This window comes from Cricetulus griseus, chromosome 2, assembly GCF_003668045.3.
Source record: "Cricetulus griseus strain 17A/GY chromosome 2, alternate assembly CriGri-PICRH-1.0, whole genome shotgun sequence".
In the NCBI taxonomy this organism is placed as follows: domain Eukaryota; kingdom Metazoa; phylum Chordata; class Mammalia; order Rodentia; family Cricetidae; genus Cricetulus; species Cricetulus griseus.
Genome location: NC_048595.1, coordinates 301414708 through 301439770, shown reverse-complemented (window position 1 = coordinate 301439770; position 25063 = coordinate 301414708). Strand labels below are relative to the sequence as shown.

The 25063-nt window shown below is 41.8% G+C and overlaps 1 long non-coding RNA gene across 5 annotated transcripts in view; it reads right to left on the bottom strand.

Annotated features, from left to right (window-relative positions):
• The window catches only part of LOC103161938, a 29485-nt gene extending 6216 nt beyond the window's left edge, over positions 1-23269 (bottom strand). For 2 of the 5 annotated variants that reach the window (XR_004768503.1, XR_003482552.2), the window contains exons 1-7: positions 23049-23269; positions 22522-22753; positions 17648-17740; positions 15823-15939; positions 14115-14206; positions 13910-14025; positions 12838-13011 (exon numbers count right to left, since the gene is read on the bottom strand). This is a non-coding gene — a long non-coding RNA (uncharacterized LOC103161938). Of the gene's footprint in view, positions 1-12837; positions 13012-13909; positions 14026-14114; positions 14207-15822; positions 15940-17647; positions 17741-19340; positions 19653-22521; positions 22754-23048 lie in introns of all 5 variants that reach the window. The other 3 variants (XR_004768504.1, XR_004768506.1, XR_004768505.1) reach the window with 3 other exon arrangements.
• Positions 23270-25063: the final 1794 nt, after the last annotated feature.

Genomic DNA, 25063 nt, shown 5'->3' with positions numbered 1-25063 from the left:
ATACAGTAATAGGAGTTGTATGTGACATACATACATACATACATACATACATACATACATACACACATACATACAGGTAATTATACCAATCAAAAATTCAAACAGTCCGGCTGGAGAGATGGTTCAGTAGTTAAGAGCACCGGCTGCTCTTCCAGAGGTCCTGAGTTCAATTCCCAGCAACCACATGTGGCTCATAACCATCCATAGTGAGATCTGGTGCCCTCTTCTGGCCTGCAGGCATACATACAGACATAACATTGTACATAATAAATAAATAAATCTTTAAAAATTTCAGACAGTCAAAATTCACACATACAATGGTAAGAATAACTTATTATTTAATAATGATAATAATTATGATGATCGTGTTGGTGTTGATGATGATAAATAGTATTTACTAAATGCTCAATGGTTGTATCTCATTTAATCATGGCAAAAATAGCCACAGCACTACCGTTCTTAGTTTACAGAAGTAGAGCCTCAGGCTAAGGAAGTTGCCTGAAGTCATCTAGCTGTTATGTGGATGAGCCATGATTTAAGTCTAGGTCTGTATGCCTGTCAGGCCTGCCATACTATGAAAAGCACAGACAAGACACTCATTCAGTCATGCATGTGTCTATGCATATCACAGTGAACAAAAAATTCCCACATAAAGACATGAAGGGCTGTGGCTTGCTGTCATTGATTTGACATAACCCAGCTCAAGAGCCCAACATCCACTGCCAGTAAAGAGCTGTGTTTTATTCAGATCTCATTCTCTTTATAATTTTTCCTTTGGGTTATTCTTCTCTACCTTCTCTTGCTACCATATGAGGAATGCATACTAAGGAAAAAGAAGAGAAAGAGAAAGAGGGGGGAGCCAGAAGATGGAGGGTGTTAATGAGATTGAACATGAATCTTGTTGGAGCCAAGTGGGCATCCGGGGACCTGGCTGGCTCTACTTTTGATCTCTGCTGGTCTAATTGGTCCCATTGATCTCTGATGTTGATGCCCAGTATGTAAGTTGTAGATGTATCTGTCAGGGCTACACATTCTGTCTCCCACTCTCACAGGCTCCTTTGGGTGCCATAGCTGCTCATTCCCAGTGCCCCTTTTAAAAACTGTAGTATTATTCAGGTACAGAAACACTTGTCTGTAATTCCAGATACTAGGGAGGTGAAGGCAAGAGGACCAACAATTGGAGCCAGTATAGGCAAGATAGCAAGGCCTGTCTCATCTCTAAATAATAGACAAAAAGCTATTAATTATATTATGAAAAAAACTTGCCCCGTGGTATGGCTCCCTCAGATTATCCCTCATCCCTAGACATTGCATAGCTTTGTTGCATGTGTCATTTCTCTGGGTCATGTCCCTTCAAACTGTTCTTTGAGACGAAAAGCAAATCTTCTATATTCCCCATATCCAGTCTTAACACTGTGTGAAGTTTCCACAATGTTAAACAGGTAGGTTAAGCGGCCCTGCTAAGAAACATCTGACGCCAGGGGTCTACTCACCGGATCCGAACACGGTAATGGGATCCAGTCCACCTGGACACTGCCCAAGGCCCAGTGGCAGTTCCCCCTCCATCCACTGGCCCAATCCCGCCTCCATCCACTGGCCCAGTTATGCCAGGGGTGTTTCTGGTTCTGGTTAAGCAGCACTGCTAGGAAACATCTGATGCCACGGGCTTGCTCACTGGATCACACCCAGACACTGCCAAGGCCCTGGTAACAGTGCCACCTCCATCCACGACAAGAGGACAGACATCAGAGTATTGGAACTGTTTGCATCTACCAGAAGGGAACCTTGGTCCCATACCCATCAGGAGAGAAAGAGACTCCTGCTACACCCACCAGAAGAAAGGATGAGAAGAAGACAATGTAAAAGCACATTCAACAACAGAAAACCCAATATGACACCACCTGAGACTAGGAACCATACACCAGTAAGACCTCAACATCACGATGCAGATGAACCAGAAGAGAATGACCTTAAAAACATCTTCATGAAAATGATAGAGGACCTCAAATAGGACACAAAAAAATCCCTTAAAGAAATGGAAGAAAAAACAAGCCAAAAAAAAAAAAAATACATGATATCAACAAATCTCTCAAGGAAACAGTTCAAGACCTAAAAACTGAAATAGACAAAATAGAGAAAACACAATCTGAGGGAATGCTGGAAATAGAAAAGCTGGGTAAATGATCAGGAACTACAGACAGAAGCATAACCAACAATATACAAGAGATGGAAGAGAGAATCTCAGGAGTTGAAGATACACTAGGAGAAATAGACTCATCAACTAAAGAAAATCTTAAGTCCAACAAATCCCTAACACAAAATACCCAGGAAATATGGGATACCATGAAAAGACCAAACCTAAGAATAATAGGTATAGAAGAAGGTGAAGAAATCCAACTCAAAGGCACAGAAAACATATTCAACAAAATCATAGAAGAAAACTTTCCCAACCTAAAGAAAGACATGCCAATGAAAATACAAGAAATCTACAGAACACCAAATAGACTGAACCAAAAAAAATTAAAGATCTCCTCACCACATAATAATCAAAACACAAAACATACATAATAAAGAGAAAATATTAAGAGAAGCAAAGGAAAAAGGTCATGTAACATATAAAGGCAAACCTACACAATTACACCTGACTTTTCCATGGAAACTCTGAAAGCCAGAAGGTCCTGGATAGATACTCTAGCTACACTAAGAGACCACGGATGCCAGCCGAGACTACTATACCCAGCAAATCTGTCATTCAATATAGTTGGAGTAAAGAAGATATTCTATGACAAATCCAGTTTCAACCAATACATGTTTACTAATCCAGCCCTACAGAAAGTTCTGGAAGGAAAACTCCAATGCAAGGAAGTTAACTACAACTAGAAAAATATAGGCAATAGATAATCCCACTTTACCAATAGCCAAAAGGAAAAAGGGATAGAATCTTACACATAATTTCGCCACCATCACCAAATCAAAAACAAATAAGAATTAACAACCAATGGTCATTAATATCCCTCAACATTAATGGTCTTAACTAGCCTATAAAAAGATACAGATTAGCAGAATGGATAAGAAGACAGAATCCATCCTTCTGCTTCATACAAGAAACACACCTCAACTTCAAAGACAGATGATACCTAAGAATTAAGGGTGGGAAAAGATTTTCCAATAAAATGGCCCCAAGAAACAAGCGGGGGTAGCAATCCTAATATCCAACAAATTAGACTTTAAACTAAAATCAATCAAAAGAGATGAAGGAGGTCACTTCCTACTCATCACAGGAGAAATCCATCAGGATGAAGTCTCAATTCTAAACATTTATGACCCAAATACAAAGGCATCCATGTTTGTAAAAGAAACATTACTAAAACTCAAATCACACATAAAACCGCACACACTTATAGTGGGAGAGACTTCAACACCCCACTCTCACCACTGGACAGGAACACCAGACAGAAACTTAACAAAGAAACAAAGGAACTAATAGAAGTTATGGCCCAATTGGACTTAGCAGATATCTATAGAACATTCCATCCAAATACAAAACAACTTACCTTCTTCTCAGCACCACATGGAACCTTCTCTAAACTCGACCACATACTTAGCAACATAGCGAACCTCAACAGGTACAAAATAATTGAAATAACACCCTGTATCTTATCAGACAACCATGCTTTAAAGTTAGAATTCAGCAACAACACAAGTTACAGAAAACCTACAAACTCATGGAAATTAAGTAGCAGCCAATTGCACAATTCCTGGGTCGAGAAAGAAATAAAAAAAGAAACTAAGGATTTCCTAGAATTCCATGAGAACGCAGACACAACATGCCCAAACTAATGGGTCACTTTGAAAGCAGTTCTAAGAGGAAAGTTCATAGCTCTAAGTGCCCATATGAAGAAAGAGGAGAATAATCACACTAGAGAATTAACAGCACAACTGAAAGCTTTAGAACACAAAGAAGCCAATATACCCTGGAGGAGCAGACTTGAGGAAATAATCAAATTGAGGGCTGAAATCAATAAAATGGAAACTAGGAGAACAATACAAAGAATCAATATAACAAAGAGTTGCTTCTTCCAGAAAATCAACAAGATAGACAAACCGTTATCCAAACTTACCAAACAGCAGAGAGTGAACATGCAAATTAAGAAAATCAGGATTGAAAAGGGGTCATAACAACAGACACAGGAAATCCAGAGAATCATCAGGTCATACTTCGAAAACCTATATTCCTCAAATTTCGAAAATCTAAAGGAAATGGACAATTTTCTGGACAGATTTCACTTACCAAAATTAAAACAAGAACAGATAAGTAACTTAAAAAGACCTAAAACCCCTAATGAAATAGAAGCTTTCATCAGAAGCTCCCAACCAATAAAAAACCCAGGACCAGATGGCTTTAGTGCAGAATTCTATCAGAAATACCAGCTCTCCTCAAAGTATTCCACACAATAGAAGCAGAAGGATCATTGCCAAACTCTTTTTACGAGGCTACAATAACCTTGATACCCAAGCCACACAAAGACACAACTAAGAAAGAGAACTACAGACCAATATCCCTCATGAATATTGATGCAAAAATTCTCAATAAAATACTGGCAAATCGAGTCCAAGAACATGTCAGAGAAATCATCCACCATGATCAAGTAGGCTTCATCCCAGGGATGCAAGGATGGTTCAACATACAAAAATCCATCAATGTAATCCACTATATAAACAAACTGAGGAAAAAAAAGACCCAGCTGATCATCTCACTAGATGCTGAAAAAGCCTTTGACAAAATCCAACACCCCTTCATAATAAAGGGCTTGGAGAAATCAGGGATAACAAGAACATACCTCAACATAATAAAAGCAATACCCAGCAAGCCAACAGCCAACATCAAATTAAATGGAGAGAAACTCAACCCAATTCCTCTAAAATCGGGACAAGACAAGGCTGTCCACTCTCTCCATACCTCTTCAATATTGTCCTTGAAGTTCTAGCTAGAGCAATAAGATAACAAAAGGAGATAAAGGGAATACAATTTGGAAAGGAAGAAGTCAAACACTCACTATTTGCAGATGATATGATAGTCTACATTAGTGACCCGAAAAACTCTACCTGGGAACTCCTACAGCTGATAAACACCTTCAGCAAAGTGGCAGGATACAAGATTAACTTAAAAAAATCTGTAGCCCTACTATATACCAATAACACATTGGTGGAGAAAGAAATCAGAGAAACACTACCCTTTACAATTGCCACAAACAACATAAAATACCTTGGGGTAACACTAACAAAAAAAGTGAAAGACCTGTACTGTAAGAATTTTGAGTCTCTGAAGAAAGAAATTAAAAGAAGATACCAGAAAATGGAAAGATCTCCCATGCTCTTGGATAGGTAGGATCAACATAGTAAAAATGGCAATCTTGTCAAAAGCAATCTACAGATTCAATGCAATCCCCATCAAAATCCCAACACAATTCTTCACAGACCTTGAAAGAACAATTCTCAACTTATATGGAGAAACAAAAGACCCAGGATAGCCAAAACAACCCTGTACAATAAAGGAACTTCTGGAGGCATCACCATCTGTGACTTCAAGCTTTGTTACAGAGCTATAGTCCTGAAAACAGCTTGGTATTGACACAAAAATAGGTAGACCAATGGGATAGAGTTGAAAACCCTGATAATAACTCACACACCTGATTTTTGACAAACAATCCAAATCTATACGATGGAACAAAGAGAACATCTTCAACAAATGGTGCTGGCATAACTGGATTTGGACATGTAGAATACTGCAGATAGACAGAAGCCTATTACCATGCACAAAACTTAAGTTAAAATGGATCAAAGACCTCAACATAAATCCAGCCACACTGAACCTATTAGAAGATAAAGTGGGAAATACCCTTGAATTAATTGGTGTAGGAGATCGCTTCCTGAACATTACACCCGTAGCACAGATACGGAGATCAACAATTGATAAATGGGACCCCCTAAAACTGAGAAGCTTCTGTAAGGCAAAGGACACAATCAGCAAGACAAAATGGTAGCCCACGGACTGGGAAAAGATATTCACCAACCCCACATCTGACAGAGGGCTGATCTCCAAAATATACAAAGAACTCAAGAAGCTAGTCTCCAAAATACCAAACAGTCCAATTGAAAAGTGGGGTACAGAACTAAAGAGACAATTCTCAATAGAGGAATCTAAAATGGTGAAAGACACATAAGAAAGTGTTCAACATCTTTAGCCATCAGGGAAATGCAAATCAAAACAATTCTGAGATACCATCTTACTCCTGTCAGAATGGCCAAAATCAAGAACACCAATGACAGTTTATGCTGGAGAGGATGTGGAGAAAGGGGAACACTTCTCCACTGCTGGTGGGAGTGCCAACTTGTACAGCCACTTTGGAAATCAGTATGGCGACTCCTCAAGAAAATGGGAATCAGTCTACCACAAGATCCAGCAATTCCACTCTTAGGCATATACCCAAAAGAAGCACATTCATACAAAAAGGACATCTGTTCAACAATGTTCATAGCAGCACTATTTGTAATAGCCAGAAACTGAAAGCAGCCTAGCTGCCTCTCAATGGAAGAATGGATAGAGAAAATATGGCACATTTACACAATGGAGTACTGCTCAGAGGAAGAAAGCAATGGAATTTTGAAATTTGCAGGAAAATGGATGGAATTCAAAGAAACCATTCTGAGCGAGGTAACCCAATCACAAAAAGACAAACATGGTATGCACTCACTCATATGAGGATTTTAGACATAGAATAAAGGATTACCAGCCTACAATCCACACTGCCAGAGAAGCTAATAAACAAGGAGGACCCTGAGAGACATACATGTTTCCCTGGAGAAAGGGAAAGGGTCAAGATCTCCTGAGCAAATTGGGAGCACAGGAAGAGGGGGAAGTGAGCTAGGAGAATAAGAAGGGGAGACGAGGAAGGGTGAGGAGGACATGAGGGAGCAGAAAGGTTGAGTCAGGGGAATAATAGAAGATAACAAGAATGGAGATACCATAATAGAGGGAGACATTTTAGGTTTACAGAGAAATCAGTCACTAGGGAAATGTCTGGAGATCTACAAGGATGACACCAGCTAACTATCTAAACTACAGAGGAGAGACTACCTTAAATACCCCCCCCCATAATGAGATTGATGACTGCCTTATGTGCCACCCATTAGCCCTCATCTAGCAGCTGGTAGAAGTAGCTCACCATCCAGGGGAAGCAGAAAGGATATGTTATAGCTAGGGTTTTAGTTTTTAGTTGTCGGGGGTGGGGGGGGTGGAGTGGTAGGAGAGGACAGAAGGGAGAAGGGAACTGGGATTGTCATGTAAACTAATCACTGAATTGAACTGGAATCCAGATGCAGAGAAGGATAAGTGAAGAGCAAAGGGGTCCAGACCAGCCTGGTGAAACCCACAGAAAACAGCTGAGCTGATCATCGGGGAACTCTTGCTCCCCAGATTGATAATTGGGAAACCAGCATGGGACTGATCCAAACCCCAGGAACATGGGTGTCAGTGAGGAGTCCTTGGAAATCCATGGGGCCTCCTGTAGTAGATCAGTATTTATACCTAGCGTAGGTGTGGACTTTGGGAGCCCATTCCACATAGAGGGATACTCCCTGAGCCAAGACACGTGAGGATGGGCCTAGGCCCTATCCCAAAAGATATGATAGACTCTGATGACACCCTATGGAAGGCCTCTCCATCCAGGGGGAACAGAAAGGATATGTGATAGGTAGGGTTTTAGTTGGGGGTTGGGTGGTGGAGGGTGGGGGTGGGGAGTAGGGGGTGGGGGGGGACAGGAGGGAGAAGGGAACTGGGATTGTCTTGTAAAACAATTTTGTTTCTAATTCAAATAAAAAAAATCTGCAAAGAAAAAAAAATTGGAGACAGGTAGCAAGGAGGCCTAAATAGGGCTCCATTTGAAACTTTCCATCCTTTAGACTGGAGAAGTCTTCATCTGCCTCAGAGCTGGAGAAATGAGCCATTTTGCCAAGGCTGGTCTGTGACAGAAATCTGGTGTCCTGGCCCCTTTGGGCTCTTAGTCTTTGGCAGCTTGCAAGCCCCCTTTCTCTTGTAATGATGTCTTTCAAGTTTCTCCTCTCCATGTGAGCCTCAGAAATGCTGCCAAGTCCCTGGATATCATTCTCTGTCTCTCTTTCTGAGGCAGTATGTTCCACTACCCTACTGGCAGATGTGGGCACACACAGGAGAAATGCAGGAAAGGAAAATTTAAGTTGTTACCTTCTTGTTTCTGCAGAGAAACTTTCCTCATAAATTCAAGTCTAGCAGCCACTTTTCACAAACATTCAGGGTGTGTTGCCTCTAATGGAATGGAATTAACACGGGAGGGGACGCTATGCTTTGAGGTTTTTGCAGTTACACTTTCATTAGCAGAAAAGCAATTAAGATGTGTGAAAAGCATTCTTTTGTGTGTGTGAACAGCTAATCAGCCTGTCGTTTTTTTTACATAAAAGGCTAATTACCATTTGTGCTAATAATGATATAAATGTAAACTATAAAGTAGCCATCGGAAAATTATTTCCCATTTCCATTGAAATTTAACCATTGAATTTTCAGCTGACTGGTGTGGGACCTTGTTTAGGATGTGGAACACAAATACTTGAGTGTCATGACTGCACAGTCTCAGTGGTTACACCCTTTCTGCATGCTCTAGGACCTGCAGGTCATACCCAGAACCCCAGCACAGGGCAAGCCATGGGGAAGAAGGCAAATTACAGCTGGTCACCCCACCAATTAAAATCTGCACTTACATTTTGACAAATATTTCATTTAAGTACAAAGCAAAGAAAACACACACACACACACACACACACACACACACACACACACACACATTTACAGCATCTCTCCAGCAATATTGAGAAAAGTTCAGTAAAACACATCATCAAAGTGTTGGCAGACATTACCTCTCAAGAGTGAAACTGCAGACCATGGGTACAGATAGATTTTTGCATTCAATTTCTGTAGCCCCAGGCTTGCACTAGCTTCCCCAAGTCTACTACCCTGGTATGAAGCACACTTGCTCTTTGCCCTGGTCCTAATTACAAGGCTGTAAAACCCATGAAACTCTCTAAGCATCGGTGTCTCCTTCCATCCACAACACGTGCTGTATCTTGTCCGCAGCCCAGTGCTCCTTTTAAACACTGTAGGATGTTCAGGAGCAGACACAAGCTCATGTGGCCCAGAGTCAGGAAATCAAGGTCATCTCAGTTACAGGAAGAGTTGCAAAGTCAGCCTGGGCTAAATGAGACTTACTCCTAAACCCTGTTCCCCAAAACAAGCAAACAAACACACACACCATGGTGCCTTTTGGACAACAGTTGGATTTATGGTGATGAGGTAGTGTAGGGCAGGGCTACGAGGACCCCCAAGTTGGTGCCAGACACAAGAAAGATCTATGGATCACAAGATTAGAGGTTTCGAGTTGTAGCCTCCACCCTTTACCTTCAAGGAAGTGGGCTGAAATGTGGCAGAAAGCCCTAAAAAAAAGGCTCAGAGGTCAAGAGCACTGGCTGCTCTTCCAGAGGACACAAATTGTAATCTCAGCACCCAGATAGCAGCTTACAACCATCTGCAACTTTAGTTCCAGAAGATTCAATGCCCTCTTCTGGCCTCGGAGGGTCCCAGGCACACATACATGCAGTATACAGACATACATGCAGGCAAAACACACATATACATGCATGTACACATAAAAATTTTTAAAGTGTGAGGAGGAACCCTCAAGCAAGTTTTGAGGCTCTTCTGGGCCAGGAAACTAGGATGTGCTAGGCAGTTATGCCTAAAGAGGAAGTGGGGGCTGTGCTCCCTCTTCCTCCTCCCCCACCCATCTCACTTTGTCTCTCTGTCTAGCTACTTGCCTATGACCTTTATAGTAAGCCAGGAAACTGAAATGGTTGGCTCCCTGAGATATGTAAACAATATTAACAAAATATTGAATGTAAAGATCAGGCTGATTTGTTATAACCTTGAACGTAAGACCTTGGCCTGAGGGATTTGAACTAGTTCCAGGTGGACTGCACCACAGAGTGGTCACTCAGTTGGTGAGTGCTAGAGAATTGCTCCATGTGTGAGAGAAGCCCACATCTAATCACTGATGTGTTCTATGATTGTCCGAGAGTGGGAAAATGAGGTTTTATTTCCCCCTTAGACATCTGTCAAAGGACAGATTACAAGTTAATGGTCTAATTGATTTTATTGTCCACCTTATGAATGCTTATATAACACTTGAGTACATGAAGCAGAGTAGGTTGTTGAACTGAGCTCAGCTCAGCAGGTTGATTGTAGGAACAGAGAAGAGCTAAGAAAACCAAAAGCCAAAGAGAAAGAACAGGCTGAGAAAGGTGGTACATGTTACAATTGCAGCACCCAGGACATAGACCCCTTGTGTGACAAGACCCTGTCCAAAAAAAAAAAAAAAAAGAAAAGAAAAGAAAAGAAAAGAAAAAAAGAAAGAAGAAAAAGCAAGTGGGTCATTTTAAGTTACTTTCCCCAATTGCTTAACATAAAGCTACTTCATATCAAATCACCTCGTTTGTGTAAGAATTCTCTTAATTATTGAAGCAACTATTAAGAAATTTCTGTTTTCTTTCTACACCTAATTTCTCAGAAGATCAGATACATGGATTCTTTGCAGTTTGGCGACACAGAATTTCAGTGTGAGTGACTCTATCCAATTTCATCCTTTTCTGTTGGGACACAGAACAGGAACTTAACCCCTAGCATAACCCTCCTGTTATTTCTAAAAACAATATGATGCTAAACAAACATCAAATGCCATCATTGCAAGAGGACAGATCATGTTGGAAGGTAGGTTGGAGGTATTGGTTTCCATCTGATGCAGGGGTGTGGAAAATCGTGCTGCAGTATCTGGTTCTGCAGAAAAAAAAAATGAACAAAGGATCTTTTTGAGGTCTTTTCAAGTCTTACAAAAAAAAAAAAGAAAGGAAGAAAGCAAGGAATGAAGGAAGGAAAGAAAGGAGAGAGAGAAAGGAATGAAGGAAAGAAAAAAGAGAAAGAAAAAGAAGGCAGGCAGGCAGGCAGGAAGGAAAGAAGGAAGGAAGGAAAGAAGGAAGGAAGGGGTAGGAGATGCATCCGGGTACTCTGAGAAAGGCCTGCACTTCCCAGCTTCACCCTGACTCTTACCCAGGGTGTCCTTCCCAAAGTTGACCCAATAGACTCAGCAGCATGAAAATCACATCTTAATCCTACCTCTGCCCAGCTGGCCAGAAATCTGGCATATTAATGAAGGGAAGGCTTTGTGGCAAGCCCAGTTCTGTGGTTGGGACACTGCCCTGGCACCTTTCCTGCTGACATGTGCCACTCCTGGAGTGCTGGGTCACTCCACCCTCTAACTAACTCCTGGCTGAACTGGGGGCATCCTGGCTCCTGCAAAGGAGAGCCTTCAGTCCTGGTTTTCACACTTGAACTTTGGGTTCAGAGTGAAAGCCAAAAAATGCAACCTATCTGGAGCAACATCCAGGACGTTGATGCTGCCAGGCAGTTCTGGCTCGTTAGACCACTGCCTCCTACTCCTGGATCCAGAGGATACAGGAAAGATCAAACTCCTACAATGTAGATCTTGCTAATATGTCATTCATCCCAACAGATTTCTTCCTTTGTCTAAATTTTTACTTGGTAATAACTTTTATACTTTGAAAAATATATTATCATTTAGACTAGTCTGCTATAGGTGAAACAGAAGAAATACATGTAATATTCATTTAAAAATAGTAGCCTTGGAAACTAGAGGAGACTTAGAGAAGGTGGAGTTTTATTTTTGGTTCCGGATCTACCCTAACAAGCTTAAATCTTCATGGAAGTTCTATTGACATGAAATTCATTGTATCATTACCACAATTCTAGTATTATCATGTTCTTTCTTTGCATAGAATTGCCAAGTGCATTGGTTTTAAAATGGTGTGAATGATTCTTAATCTATACAGAATGGGCTGTGACTTAAAGTAAATAAGCATGTTTATGGTCCCCATTAACTCGATGTAGTGCAGAAAAACACATAGTAAATCTAAGGACATTGACACAATACATAGTGAAAGACCGCAAAGTATGTAGATTATCTCAAAGTCTTGCTTCAGGAACTGACAATAAAATTCTAAATTTGCATTTTATTTCCACATAATCTATTATTGTCACTTTACATTTAAAAACACGCTGATGAATCTTGGTTACTAGAGCTCTTGCCTAGCATGCACAAAGACCTGGTATTGGCCTGTAACCCTAACAGTTGGAAGGCAAAAGTTGGAGGATCAGAAGTTCAATATCCCCTCAGCTATATAATGGGGGCTCAGGTAACCTGGGTTGCATAAGACTTGTCTCAAGTAAAGTAGCTTGAGGACTGGAGTTGGGTCCCCTGAATTCACATGTAGGAGTAGGAGTGAAAGCCCATTGCATGTGATTCCAGTGCTTAGGAAGCAGTCATGGGATACCCAGAGCAAGCCGCTTAGTTATCTAGCTCTGGGCTCAAGTAGGAGACTCTCTCTATGTATAAGGTGAAGGATGACCAAGGAAGTGCGGGCACCTCTGCTCTCCACAGGTGCATGGACACATGCACACACACACCCCACATTTACACGTACAAAACAAAGGTAAACAGAGTCAGTGAGATAGTACTGCCTGAGTTTGCTTCCTCAAACCCACAGTGGAAAGAGTGCCAAGCGCCAAAAGCTGTCCTCTGATGTTCAGGAGTGCATCCACACTTACACACATACCATACATACACACAAGAGTTAGAAAAAATAAAATAAAAACAAATTAATACATGAATATATATTTACCTTTTAGTCTTGCATTTTAAATCCTGAGGATGGACTTCCCTGTAATGCACAGGCCCTGGATACAGTCTCCAGCAGTCACAAGCAAGCTCCCAAACAACTGCTCTCACTAACAGGATGGCACTTGCTTGTCTGTAGTCCCACCACTCAGGCAAAGGAAGGACAAGGAGTTCAAACCTTTGTCCCAAAAAATAGCAATAAAGTGAGATTAAAAACTCAGGAGCCAAAATAAAACTAATGTTCCATGGTGGTTTCAAAGAAAATGACCCCCACAGGGAATGGCACTATTGGGAGGTATGGCCTTGTTAGAGGAAGTGTGTCACTGTAGGGGTGGGCTGTGAGGTCTCTTATGCTCAAGCTATGCTCTGTTCACTTCCTGTTGCCTGAGGATTAAGATGTAGAACACTCAGCTCCTTCTCCAGTACCATGTGTGACTGCATACTCCATATCCTGCCATGATGATAATGGACTAAACCTCTGAAACTGCAAGCCAGCTGCAGTTAAATGTTTTCCCTTATAAGAGCTGCTTATAATGTGTTTGAGGTCAGAGGACAATTGGCAGGGGACAGTTCTCTCCTTGCACCACGGGGGATATAGTAAGTAAACTGATTGTCCCGCTTGAAGGCAAGCCCCTTCACCTGCTGATCCATGTTGCTGACTATTCTCAATACCATTTCAAATCTTTGTCTTCTTTTAACTTACCTAGTATAGAGGAAATGTCAGCCCTATTCCATCTGACTGGAGGTGGAAAGAGACATCTGTCTACAAGGAGTGGAATAACATAAGCACCAGGGGAGGTGTTCACAGGTGGCTGATAGGAAACAGCGGGATGGGAATCTGTTTGGTTTGGGTTTGTTGGTTTTTGTTTTTCTCACTGGTAATTATACTGAGCATTTCACAACAGAAGAGCTCACATTTAAGTTATGGTGGGGACTATAAGAGATGAGTGACTTTGCTTTTTCAGCTCTCCAATCTGTGCCGTTCATACTTTAGTTCCGGAAGCACGCTGCAGCTTCTTGCTTCCAGGCTGGCCATGTCCCTGCGTGTACTGACCACATACATGACAGACACTTACGAGTGAGAACATCTGAACTTTCTTTCCCTGGTTCCCAATTTGGCTGGGGAGAAAGTCTTCTTACTAGATTAGACATTCTTTATGCTTAAGTGTTTGGAGGAAGCCAGCTAGTAAACCTGTCAGGGAAAAATTAGCATTTCTCAAGACTGAACGTTTGTTCCAGCTAACTTCTCATCAAGGGACATGAACATGAATGTAAACTCACATTTAAACTCTGCCTCTCTGTTCCAAGGATTTTAAGCTTCACTCCATGTGCTTGTTGACACACGAGTCTTCCTTTTTGGATGTCCAAGCAGACTGAAAAACAAATTGCAAAACCTCACCAACACTAAGAAATATTGCATCACTCCACCCTGCCTCAACACTTCCCTCCCACTGTTGGCCCAGAAGATTTCCTCACATCTGAGTGCATCACCAGTGGGAACTGGCATTAACACTGAGTACTCTTAGAATGACTGCTTCCCAACCATCATCTACAGGCTGGAGCCATGGACTCTCAGTATGTTGTCTCACTCCACCCTAAACAGCATGGAGAGGCAGAACTGACAACTTCTGCTGTCATTAAAACCATATTAACATACCATGTCTTTTATTTCACTCATCTTTCTACCATGTCAGTAAATGGTGAAAAAAAGCACTGTTAAAAGATTACTGCAAAAAGCTAGGTCGTGGCGGTGCATGCCTTTAATTCCAGCACTGGGAGACAGATGCAGGCCTGAGTTTGAGGCCAGCCTGGTTTACAGAGTCAGGACAAGCAGGGCTATTATAAAGAGAAACCCTGTCTGGTTGTGTGGGGGGGGGGAAACAGTCACAATGCTGTCACCTCCAGCAGTTTTTACCCGAAGAGTGAGTTTAAGGCCATTCTCATTGGTGGAAGTATCACCATGCAGATGAGGAGGCCAAATAGCAACAAATAAACTTCAAATGTACTAGTAATGGATGTGGCCCCAAAGATAACGCTAGTTCACATTAGGTTTTGATATTTTCCCCCTAACCAATAATAATCAGCATCCTTTAAGCAAGCTATTATTATAAACATTTCTAGCTTTAATTATTGTTTTCTATTTCTAGTATATTGACGTTTGGTACAGTGAAGGCAATCAATCAATCACTTTAATGAATGAAAGAATAACAATAAAGATAAAAATTGCCCCTTAAGGGAAAACAAAATGGCTTTTGTTTTGCTATGTGTATAAAAATATCCCTTTAAAATTAGCTATTTTAATATCTTTTCTTTTGGACCTTGCTTCCCCAAAACATTGTTTTTATTCTGTCTCTTTTGGTTAGAGCTAGTAGGGTGAGCCCCTCAGTTTCAGACTGATTTTGAGTTGTTTTGTCTTATGAGACAAGAACTCATATTGCCCAGGCCTTGAACTCAGTGTGAAACTGAGGCTGACCTTGAACTCCTCATCATCCTGACACCTCTCGGGTTCTGTGAGTACAGGACCTATCAGCAGATATCTATCTAGGACGCCCGAATCAGCAGACACTCAGAACCTTTGTACAAGTACCTCAGTACTTGCATGCCCTGTAGGCACATCCTCCCTTCTGCTCCTGGTTAATTGTAAGAGTCGATACTATGAAACAGTTATTACAGCATATTGTTTGGAGCATAATAATGAGGGTACATGTCTGCACATATTCAGTACAGATACATTTTGTGATGTTCTGGTTTGGTTGACTTTGAAAGCAGAGTCCATGCTGCAGGGGGTGGACCATTTGTGCCTCTCAGCCAGTGTACTCTTCCCAGAACGCTTGTTGACAGCAAGAGCTTGAAAGCTCTTTGTTGCTGAAGGGTGAGAAGACTGGCAGCCATTGTTTCTCACGGGTGACTGAAATATGTGTTGCTGAAGCAGGCCTTTATCTCCAGCTTGCTTCTTTATCCATCTGGAAAGAGGAAAAACAATACTCACTGGTCTGGTATGGAAGCGATTGCCAAGAACCTTGTGATCCACACAGAGGTGACACCAGTTGCTACATCTTACAGATGTTTCCCTGTGACTAATAGGTGCTCCGTTCTTTTGGAGATGCTGAGCAAGAAAAACAAAAGCAGAAATTGATTTATAGCTTTTAGCAATATGTACACATTTCTTCAATATGTTAGCAAACATTATTTAGCCTGAAGTTTCAGACCACAGGTTTCTTTAATCTATTGTTTGTTGACCAGGGTGTGTCACATTCCTCTGTGAAATCTACAGTTGTCCCGGCTTCTCCTTATTTTTCATGCTATGGAACAAGCCATTGTATCCAAGTTTTTCTTTTTCTTTTTTTTTTTAGTGAAAAAAGAAAAACAAGGTAAGTAGAAGGAGGAACAAGAGAAAGGGGAAGTAGAGGAAGAGGAGGGAGGGACTGAGAGGAGGAGGGTAGGGAGAAGGAGGGGAGTGGGAGGGGATGTTGAGGGCCATCTAGTAAGCATAGCATGTAGTCTTCATGTAGTATCATCCTCTGAAATGATATTAGGTCTTCAAGTTATTAAAGACATGCCTCCAGGTGACTTTGTCTGCATAGCATTGTGATAGGCACTTCCAAGGTTTCCTGGGCCATTTTATAGTCTATAAATTCCCCGTTCCGTTTCCTATCTAATCTATAAGTCACCTTGAGATTAGTCTTGTTGGAAATAAATTCAAACCCTTGTATATTTTCAAAGAACCATCAGTGTCGGTCTGTATCACATTTGAGCCTGGATCCTTTGATATGGTTCTGAATTAAAAAAATAAACAAACAAAACTTTGTCTTCCTTTCTGCCATTTTCCTGGATGTGAACATTTTCCTGGAGATGGAAGTCAATATGGAAGAGAAACAACAGACTTGTTTCCTCAAAAATACCAACAAATAAAAGTGTCTTTGTCATCAGTGTGCTTGACTGGCGGCTGCTGAACTCTAGCTTGTTCTTGTATCTATTATTCTTCACCCCCAGAGGCTCTGATTTGAGAGAACTGGGGTAGAAGCAAGCATTTGTGTTCTGCTTTATTTTGTTGGGCAGGGTCTCCACACATAGTCCAGGCTATCCTGGAACTCAGTACACAGGTGAAATTGCCTTGAATTGATCCAGGATTCCCGTGTCCCAGCCTTGTAAGCACTAGGCTTGCAGGCATAAGGCACCATGCCTGACAGAATCCTGCTTTTCTAACAAGTAGAAACTTGGGCAGTGGAGCTTGGAGAAAAATCCTTCATGATTTCCACTTTAAAATCTGTTCCTTCAGACAGAGAGGGGGAGCAAGGAAAGAATTATCTTGATTGAGGGAACCATTATGGTATTAGCAAGAAACCTGCCACTAGGGAAATTCTCAGGAATCCACAAGGATGATCCCAGATAAAACTTAAAGCAATAGTGGAGAGGATGCCTGTACTGGCCTTCCCCTGTAATCAGGTGATGACTACCTTAATTGTCATCATTAGAACCTTCATCCAGTAACTGATGGAAGAAAATGCAGAGATCCACAGCTAAGCACTGGGCTGAACTCCTGGAGTCCAGATGAAGAGAGGAAGGAGTGATAAATGAGCAAAGGGATCAAGACCATGATGGGGAAACCCACAGAAACAGTTGATCTGAGCTAGTTGGAGCTCACTGATTCTTGACTGACAGCTGGGGAACCTGAATGGGGCCAAACTAGGCCCCCTGAATGTAGGTGACAAGTGAGTGGCTTGGGTAGTTTGTGGGGCCGCTGGCAGTGGGACCAGGATCTATCCCTAGTGCATGAATTGAGTTTTTGGAACCCATTTCCTATGAAGACATACCTTGCTCAGCCAAGACACAGGAAGGGAAGGCCTTGGTCCTGCCTCCACATGGTGATGGGACAGACTTCGTTGACTCTCTATAGGAGGTCTTATCTTTGATGAGGAGTACAGGGGGTAGGTAGGGGAAGGTGGAGTGGCAAATAGGAGGAGGAAGAGAGGGATAACTGGGATTATTATGTAAATAATAATAATAAAATAATAAAAAAAACTGCTCCTTCAGCAGGAGGGGGGCAGGAAAAGTTGATAAAATGACATTTCTTCCTGATAGTTGATGCTGTGGACTCTCTCAGTAGAGTTTCTCCTTATGGCCTTGTCAGCTCTCGCAAACACACAGCAGATCCTGAACCTTGAGATGGGAGGGTGGCTAGGTTCGCTTGTGATCTTGGGCAAACCATTCACTGTCCCACCTCCTCCTATAGCTCAGTCACAAATTCTGTATTCCTACAGGGTACATTGCAGTGGGCCTTCCCAAATTTCAGCCTGCTTGTCGAGCATATGTAATTGGCAGTGTGGTTCCAGAGTTGTCTAGCCTCTGGAGTAAACTCTAATTCATCTGAATTACTGGTAACAATGCTAATCCTCGAGGCTCAGGGGGACAAGCCCCGCCACCCTGTAACTACTGTTGTGGACATAAGCAACTGACCAAAGTCAGGCTAACAAAAAGAATTTCTTTCCACTGTTTGTAAAGGGATTCCTACTGCATTGCCTACACTGAAGAGGAAACAGTGACCAGCCACACAACAGAGGGGCTTAGCATTAGGAAGTACCCAACACTGAGTTTCAAGACAGCAAAGTGTGCTGGGAACCTTGGGACACTGTGGTGTCACTGATCTTCCATTTCTCCAGACTTCTGGCTACATGTGTCAATAAATGGCCTACTGTAGCCAAACATGGCAACTCACACCTTTAATACAAGGACTTGGGAAGTTGATGCCTGAGGATTTCCATGAGTTTAAGGCCAGCTGCCTAGCTCTGTCTCAAAAAGACAAACAAACAAAACAAAACAAAAGGGCTGGAGAGACAGCTCAGTTAGTAAAATAGGTGTGGTACAAGAAAGAGGACCTCAGGTTGAGGTACAACACCCACATAAAAGTCTGCACATTTGCCCAGAGCTGGGAGGCAGAGACAGGGGCCTCCCAAGGGCTTGCCTAGCCTGACCATGGAGCCCCAGGTCCTACTCAGAGATCCTGTCTGAGAAAACAAGGTAGATAGCTCCAAAGGAGAAAGGCTTGAGGTTGATCTCTGACCTTCACAAGTATGCACACATGCATGCACATCCATGAGTACACAAATACACGCATGCCCACGTGTGCACGCACGCGTGCACACACACACATACATACATACATACATACATACATACATACATACATACACACACACACACACACATTCATACAGGGTTTTGTACCTAATTCACCAAATGTCAACTAATACCAGAAAAGTTACTATGCCCACATAACAAAATTGGTGATAAGTGATTAGATCAGTCTATTCTGACATTCTCCCTTCTTTACCAAGAGCACAAATGACCTTAAATGCCCCTTAAAGTCTGACTGAAAGTGCCTTTGAATGTGCCCTTCCCCCAAGCTAGTGAGAAAAACCACACAAGATGAGTCGCACTGTCAATGAGGGGGACTTGGCCGTCACTGTCTTGGGATCTGGGGAATTATGGAAAACATAGTGAGCTAACCTTTAGGAAGCAAAGTAGCAAACGTTCAGCAGCTGTGAGTCAATAGCTGAAGAAACAGATCTCAGAATAGGCAAACCTCCCGAAGCATCACTGAAGAGCTGGGCTTCACCCAACCTTGATGGTCAAGGTACTAGATATGGATGTGTGTTCTTTTAGCTGTCCAGCCAGACACCTTTTCCTTCAGGGCACTGCCTTCCTCTGCATCCTTCAGGGCACTGCTGTCCTGTGCATCCTTCAGGGCACTGCTACCCACTGCACTAAACTTGTGATTCTCTTCAGATTGCCAAAACTATTTACTTCCTTTTTGATTCTCTAGATCAACACAAAATCATTGTTTCTTTAATAAATACAATTCTTGCTTTTCCCCAAACATTAAAATTTTCAGTGTTGATGAAAGAAAAGTAGAGAGTAGGGCTTAGTAGCTCATGCCTATAACCCTAAAATTAGAAAGATGATACAGGAGGATTGCTGTGAGTTTGAGGCCAGCCTGTGTGATGTAGAGACTAGCCTGGACCCTGACTCGAAAAGAAAAAGTAAAAAAACAAAAACAAAAACAAAAAAAAAACAGATTCTGGTTGTCTGATGGGGATATCCTTCTGTATATAGGTTTCTCTTATTGGTTGATGAATAAAATACTGATTGGCCAATAGCCAGGCAGAAAGCATAGGTGGGGCTACCAGACAAGGAGACAGCTGGAGAGAGAAAGACAGAGAGAGGCAGAGAGAGACACCATGCTGCCAAAGGAATAATATGCCAGATTACGGGTAAACCACAGCCTCGTGGCAATATATAGATTAATAGAAATGGGTTAATAATTAAGACACAGCTAGCCAATAAGAAGCCCGAGCCATTGGCCAAATAGTATATACTTAATATAAGCCTTTTTTAAAAAAAGAATAAGAAACTTTAATATGTAGCTGGATTATTGATTTCATTGTGACATATGTAGCCATATTTCACATCACAGATCTTTGATCTCATATGCTCCAGAGCCACCTATTTAAGAAGATATTAATATAAGTCTTTGTGTGTTTATTTGGGGCAAAGCGGCTGTGGGGTCAGGCGGGACAGAAACCTCCATCTTCAGTTGTCTTCAATGAGTAGTTTCATGACAGTGTTTTTTATAGAGTCTAGGATACACTGACCATCATCACTTCAGAGAAGAATGCCTGAATATCATCTAGGGGTATAATGAATGGTTCCATTTGAAAGTTTAAAATGCAACAAATTTGAGGGTAAATGTTAGAAGGAATAGAAACATACAAATCAGTAGATACACCTGGGACTCAGGTATTGCTTGTGCTTGAGTGTGCACATATGTATCTGAGTATGTACCTGTATGTGTATATCTCTGCCTGTGCCTATGGGTATCTCTGGGTGTATGTGTGTGTTTCTGTGTGTGTGTGTGTGTGTGTGTGTGTGTGTGTGTGTGTGTCTGTATATCTGTGTGTCTCTGTCTATCTGTATGTGTCTATCCCTATTTGTATCTCTATGTGTGTATCTGTATGTATCTACAGATCTTTGTTAGTGTGTCTGTATATATCTGTGCCTCTATGTGTGTCTGTGTGTATCTCTGTATGTCTTTGTGTATCTGTATGTGTCTGTATGTTTCTCTGTGTGTTTCTCTCTGTGTACACTATCTCTGTGTTTCTCTGTGTGTTTCCTGTGTGTGTGTACCTCTGTGTGTCTGTGTGTTTCCATGAGTGTGTTTTTCTCTCTGTATGTGTATCTCTGCATATGTGTTTATGTGTACATGCATGTGCATATGTGAATTTAAATGTGTTGGTGGTGATTTGTCTCATTGTCTCATTCTTGGCACCCAGTCAGTATTCAGGAAAACCAGATTGAAAATTTGGAATCTGTGTCGGCATGGATTGAAACTAGCCTCCAGTCACTAAGGAAAAATCAAAACAAAACACACAAGAATTTAGAAAGGACATTTTTTCCTGCCAAAGAGTAATTTTTCCTTGATGTTATTTCTTATCCCAGCCAATATTCCAATGGAAAAAATAGGCTGGTCAAGAGTTCAATATAATTCGCTGTGACATCCAACCAAAAGTAACATAATAAAACATTTAGAGGCTGGAGATGTAGTTCAGTAGGTAGACTGCATGTCTAGCAGGGACAAAGCTCTGGTTCCATCCTGGTTACCATATTAAACCAGGTGTGCTGCCACATACATGAAATCTTAGTGAGTAGATTCAGCTATACAGTGAGTTTAAGGCCAGCTTGGGCTACATGAGACCTCTTTAAAAGATTAATGACAAAAAATTGTATTCTTTCTGGATGACATGTGTGTGACTATTTCATAAAAATTGTTTAAAACAAAAGCATAGAAAATAGAATAATCTAATGGTTTTTGTTATTTGGAGGGGTAACTCTAAAGTTTATTAATAAAATAGTGATTAACATTTACTATAGGTCAGGTTATATACTAGATACAGATACTTGGAGTGATTAATGAAAACACAAGCTAACAAAATTGCACAAGCAGATGAAAGTTTCAGTATTGTCAGGCTTCTAAGATTACTGCAAACCAATTTATCTTCCTGTGTTCTTGCCATGAATACTTAATAAACATTGTTTAGAATGCCTGGATTTTGAAAGCACAAGTTAAAATGTGGTCTGTGTTCACTGTTGAGTCAAATGATGTGACTGACAGGTGAGGAGAAGCAGAGTACATCAGTCTTAAACTGGCTTGAGAAAACAGAGGGTTAGGTCTTCTCCTTCATGTCAGATGTGTGAACAGCAGCATTAGGGCAAAGAAAGACTAATCTGATGTAGGTCACATATACTTCTGACGATGCTAATTATTATCATCTCACATTTGGAAAAAATTACTCACATATATTTAATTGTTAAGCACTGAACTTAGTATCTTTTTGATGCAGCATTTCAGCCTTTGATCATTTTAATGATTTTTATGATTTTTCCAAAGAAAGGCATGAGTTTACGCAGGATGAGACAGTGTAGTCACAGAATTCCATCATTAAACATAAGGTTATCAGTCAGACCCTGAGGAAATGGCTGGCCTTATCACACACAACCAAAGTCATAGGAGAAGATGGGAAGGGGCAATGATAACAAAAGTAGGCTGATAGGAGGTGGGTGCGCAGCAGCATCCTGGATGCTGTTTTACTGAAATCTCATAGCGGCTGGCTGACATGGGCAAATTACTCACTGCATCACAGGTTTGCAGTTCTTTCACTCCTCAGAGGAGCAGGGAAGGGCAGAAGAGTGGTCAGGCCCCTGCTTTCAGGGAGTGTGGTACATTCTGAAGGGCAGACCTTTTTATCTTCAGAAGTGATCCCCATGATTTGCGGTGTTGACATACATGCAGAACTGCCTTTCTGGAACTTTGCTGCTTGAGAGACTTTGAATTTACTGAGGCACTGTGGAATCTCCATATCCACCTAAGATACAACAACAACAACAAAAAACCTTAGTCTATTTGGTGCTGACATTTTGGAATCCAACATCTATGCACTGTGGTCCCGCACACCACTCCATCTCCTCCCCAACCCAGCAGAGCACATGGCAACTTCTGATCACTTGCTCAAAGCACAGGAACAAATGAGAACTGATTAGAGGCTTCCCGTGAAGCCTCAAGGAGCTAGTGCTACCCTACAACCCGCCCAAGCTGCCAGCAAGAAAAACCGAGCCATTGTACATTCAGATCTCTGGAGAGTGGTCATCCAGAATATATACCTTGCAAAAAGTTAGGGATATTCAGGTTGAGTAATGATTCAGAGGTTTGCAAATAACACACGCTCATTTTTATGTTGCTAAAGAGTCCTTGCTAGGAAACGAAACACTTGTAATTCAATATGCAATGTTCTCAAGAGTCCCAGGCCAAACCACCTCAAGCTGTGAACGCCTTGGCTCTGGAGAGCCAGGCAAGGGTCAGGGCAGGGCAGGCTCTGGCCTGGTGCCTCCAGAATAAACCAAACAGCCACAGGAAGTGGTTTCTGTGATTCAGTAGGTGGCACACTTCCTTTTGAGTCAGAACTGAATCACAGCTGTGAGATGCGAGAAGGATCTTTTTCTTTATCCCATCTTTTCTTCCTAGTCCCAATAGTAAAGTTATCATACTCTGTCAAATGCTGGGTCCTGTTTAGTTTAGCATATTAAAATGAAAGGGAAAACCTTGTTTAGAAACAAGGAAAGTGTGGGGAATACAGTAGACTGAACTGAATCCTGGTGGTGTTTCATCACAGGGCCACCTTCTCAGAGATGTGAAGGAAAGTTACTGTAAGGTGTCACTGGGGTGGTAAAGGGCCCAGGTTCTCCCAGCTCCTCTCTGACCCACTTCCAGTGGGACCGTTAGATCACACACTTACATAAACCATGTTACTTAAAATGGCCCTGCTCGGCTCTTCACTCACGGAACCTGACTTACCCCCTTGTCTGATGGACAGCCGTCCTCAGTACTGTCCCAAGCATGGCCTGCAGTCAGCTCCAGCCGGAATGATCGTGTTCTGAATGTACTGAATGCTGTTGGCAATGTTGTAAATTGTTCTGAGGCCCGAGGAAAAACCCCACAGACATAAACAAGTCATAAAAACAGGCACAGTTCTCCACATCTTTTCCCTAGTGTATGTCTTATTGTTTAACATCAGAAGTTCTGGGAATGTACTTATATTTAACTACACTTTTATCTGATGACCTTTATTTTAGGATTTCTTTCTTGCTTCTTTCCAAGCCAGCTGATTTAGATTGGTAGCATGTTTCTGAACATGACTTCATAGGCCCAGGCTAAATGCCCTAAGTTTGTCTTAATCCTAGAAAACTGATAATGGAATCAGAAATCTTATTACAATGCTAATATCTCATGGGTCCTGCTGTGAACCAGTCCAAAAGTTGAAAGATCACATTGATTTGTGTTCAGATTAAAAACAAACAAGCATCAGTGACTGTTTATATAGTTCAATGCTTAGTGTGTTTATCTGTAGGGCCTTGGCTTCTATCCTCAGAAGTGCAAAGTGTGTGTGGGGAGGGGGGGGTTGTGGAGTTGTGAAATCTTACATAGGTCAGTCTCTCTGAGCCTTCATTTCTTTATTCTACAAAATGGGTTTCTAACACAAGGATGGTATTACTGGGAGAATGGATACTTTCACCCTGTGTCCAGGATAGCTCCTTGCTTATGCTCAGTGTTTAGATCAGTTTGTGCTTGTTCTCCTTATTTACAACATCTTTTCAGCATTTGGACATACAACATGGGCATGCCGAGTCTCATCTTGCCCAATGACATCATTTACATCCAGCTCCTGTAGCAATTCCATCCACAACACCTGCGGCCCATGTGACATCAAGCGGCATGTTGGACTCCTCAACGGACTGGCAGAGAAGCAAGCCAGGCAGTCTTTAAAGCCAAAGCCAGCTGTCTGGACTGGACAGCACGGCTTATGGATGGCAAGAAATGTGAAAGGAGTCCTCATCTGACACATGGGATGGAGTGCCAGAGGATCAGCAGGGGGCAGGGCAGGCAGCAGTAGCACTCACAGTGGACAGACTGGCAGAGAGTGCCCAGGTCAAACCAGGTAAAGGCTGGCAGACAAGTAGAAATGCACATCTCCATTAGATATGAAAAGCCCTTCAGAAACTCCCATCTTCTGTATTCCTTTGATGCCTCCTGAATCTGCAGTTGCTTCAAGAGAGCATTCATTCTCAAAGAGCAATGTGAGCAGTAGGGCTCCTCCCCTCCCCTCCTCCAGGATGCAGGT